The sequence below is a fragment of the Macaca nemestrina genome, chromosome X (genome assembly GCF_043159975.1).
Source record: "Macaca nemestrina isolate mMacNem1 chromosome X, mMacNem.hap1, whole genome shotgun sequence".
Lineage (NCBI taxonomy): Eukaryota > Metazoa > Chordata > Mammalia > Primates > Cercopithecidae > Macaca > Macaca nemestrina.
The window spans coordinates 76,206,504-76,209,958 of NC_092145.1; the positions used below are offsets into that span (position 1 = coordinate 76,206,504).

General features: G+C 42.0%; 1 pseudogene; it reads left to right on the forward strand.

The window, feature by feature from the left end:
• Nucleotides 1–1,110: 1,110 nt before the first annotated feature.
• LOC105464342 (prohibitin-2 pseudogene) lies at nucleotides 1,111–2,121 on the forward strand (annotated as a pseudogene).
• The last annotated feature ends 1,334 nt before the right edge of the window (nucleotides 2,122–3,455 follow it).

Sequence of the window (3,455 nt, forward strand, 5' to 3'; positions counted from 1 at the left end):
CTTTGAGAGGCTGGGTTGGGAGGATTGCTTGAGCCCAGAAATTTGAGATCAGCCTGGGCAACTAAGTGTGGCCCTGTCTCTCTATTTAAAAAAATAAACAGTAAAAAAGCATGAAATTGACCTAAATGCCCATCAGTGGTAGACTGGGTAAATAAAATGTGGTGCACATACATAGAATACTATGCAGCCATAAAAAAGAATAAAACCATGTGATTTGCAGCAACATGGATGAAGCTGGAAGACATTATCCTAAAGAAACTAAAAGAGGGACAGAAAATGAAAGACCACATGTTGTCACTTATAAGTGAGAGTGAAACATTGAGTATATACAGACACAAAGAAGGGATCAACAGACACTGGGGCTTACTTGAGGGTGGAGGGTGAGGATGAAAATACTACCTATCAGTATTATGTTTATTCCCTGGGTGACAAAATTATCTGTGCACCAAACTCCCATAACATGTAATTTATCCATAAAACAAACCTGCACATGTACCCCGATCCTAAAATAAAAGTTAAAAAAAATCATTATGTCAAGAAGATATCTTTATGTGTATGTTCATCACAGCACTATTCACAATAGCCCAGATGTAGAATCAACCTAAATGTCCATCAATAAATGAATGGATAAAGAAAATAGTTGATGCACACAATGGAATACTATTCAGCCATTAAAAAGCATAAAATAATGTTTTATGCAGCAGCATGAATGGAACTGGAGGCCATTATCTTACATGAAACTCTGGATTCTTAGAGCGTTAGCATAAGTATCAAATAAGTTGGGTTCTAGTCCTGGCTCTCCAACTTACTAGCTGAGTTATTTTGTTAAATTCTTTAACCTTTCTGTGTCACAGACTTCTTCAACTAAAATACTTTTTTACAATTTAAAATATTATGGTGTAAAAAATATGTTACACTTAAATAGAATTTCTAATTTATAAAATGTATTTCCGTTTTCTCTCATTTGTTCCTTATAACATCCCTGGGGGATGCTGGGGAGGTGTTTCTACTGTGTTTGAAAAAATTAGAGGCAGTACCTAAGCTGGAGCGGGGTAGAGGCGGGCCGGCACCCACTTCTGACCTCCGGTGCTGCCGGCCTCAAGATCAGGCATGGCCCAGAACTTGAAGGACTTGCCGGGACGGCTGCCCACGGGGCCCCGGGGCATAGGCACGGCATTGAAGCTGTTGCTGGGGGCCGGCGCTGTGGCATACGGTGTCCGCGAATCCGTGTTCACTGTGGAAGGCGGGCATAGAACCATCTTCTTCAATCGGATCTGTGGAGTGCAGCAGGACACTATCCTGGCCGAGGGCCTTCACTTCAGGATCCCCTGGTTGCAGTACCCCATTATCTACGACATTCGGGCCAGACCTCGAAAAATCTCCTCCCCTGCAGGCTCCAAAGACCTACAAATGGTGAATATCTCCCTGAGAGTGCTGTCTCAACCCCAATGCTCAAGAGCTTCCTAGCATGTACCAGTGCCTAGGGCTGGACTACGAGGAACGAGTGCTGCCATCCATTGTCAACGAGGTGCTCAAGAGTGTGGTGGCCAAGTTCAATGCCTCACAGCTGATCACCCAGCAGGCCCAGGTATCCCTGTTGATCCGCCGGGAGCTGACAGAGAGGGCCAAGGACTTCAGCCTCATCCTGGATGATGTAGCCATCACAGAGCTGAGCTTTAGCCGAGAGTACACAGCTGCTGTAGAAGCCAAACAAGTGGCCCAGCAGGAGGTCCAGCGGGCCCAATTCTTGGTAGAAAAAGCGAAGCAGGAACAGCGGCAGAAGACTGTGCAGGCCGAGGGTGAGGCCGAGGCTGCCAAGATGCTTGGAGAAGCACTGAGCAAGAACCCTGGCTACATCAAACTTCACAAGATCCAAGCAGCCCAGAATATCTCCAAGACGATCGCCACATCATAGAACCGTATTTATCTCATGGCTGACAACATCATGCTGAACCTACAGGATGAAAGTTTCACCAGAGGAAGTGACAGCCTCATCAAGGGTAAGAAATGAGCCTAGTCACCAAGAACTCCATCCCCAGAGGAAGTGGATCTGCTTCTCCAGTTTTTGAGTAGCTAGCCAGGGGTCCAGCACAGCCCTACCCCGCCCCAGTATCATGCGATGGTCCCCCACATCAGTCCCCTGAACCCTTCTTTGATTAAGAAAGACTGAAGACCAGCCCCTTTTCTGGGGAATTACTTTCCTCCTCCCTGTGTTAACTGGGGTTGTTGGGACGTTGTGTGACTTCTCAGTGATTTCCTACAGTGTTGTTCCCTCCCTCAAGGCTGGAAGGAGATAATCACCAACCCAGGAATTCCCAATAAATTTTTACTACTTAACCTGAAAAAAAAAAAAAGAAAAAATTAGAAAACTATGGCCCAGAAAAATTAGAGGATTTGCTTAAGGTTGAACGTCCTTTCCACCACACCATGTTGAATTTTAAACTGAGGCTTTATGGTCAGTTTAATAATCTACTTTTTAAAATCCAGACATCCACGCTAACATCCGTGGAAGGAAACCAAATTTAACATGGGATGTTTTCATTTACCATTAGTAAAAATAATTATGAAACTTCATGGACAAATTTGAGCATGCCTTTATGAGTACAAACTTCTGAACCTAGTTGAAACGGCCCACCCAAACCATATAGTCTCAGCCTGTTGTCTCATTGCACAAATAAAGACTTGAATAAAAGGAGGTTAAAAACCTAAATGAAAGCAAAAAATATGAGGTTAATCCTGTTACTTAAGGAGCCAAAAATCAATAGTAGGTCTAGCATTAGTGAGTTGTAGTCTAAATCCCACATATTTGGCAAAATCCATCATTTTATTTCCAACCTATGTCAAGGCACTTGGCTACAGGGAGTTCTTTCAGTTTTATAATTGCAGCAACTTTTAATCATAACAAGTTAAAGTATAAAGAGGCTCATTATTCTGCTTATAAGATAATCCTACTTTATTTTACTATATTGAGAACTCAGAGTAAAATATGGTGATAACTATGAGCAAAGGCAAAGAAAAGCACTATCCAAAGTTATCTGTTGTCCATTGAACAGCTAACTCAATTCATTTTCTTCCAAAATCAGCAGCACAACATTTTTACTCTCCTATAACTATTGAAAATCATAGTTTCTATCAAAACTGACCCAATAGAAGGACATGGTGTTTCTCCTATTGTTTAATTTCAGAAGAAGTATTTAGTATGCTGTCAACATTTCCCTTTGAGAGTCAATGCAAATTTGTTCTCCTTTTGCTTCCTCTGAATATTGAAAAGTGAGCTCCAATGCTATAAAATTTTTCCTGAGTTCATGTTGTTGTGACAGGGGTCTGCATTTTCTCAGGAAAGGAAATACATTCCCTAAGGAAAAACAAAAATGAATTTCTCCTTAAAGAAGAAACAAACAAGATCTGGGCATGTCATCAATTGATGACAACGACATCTCTCTGGAAATACCTTG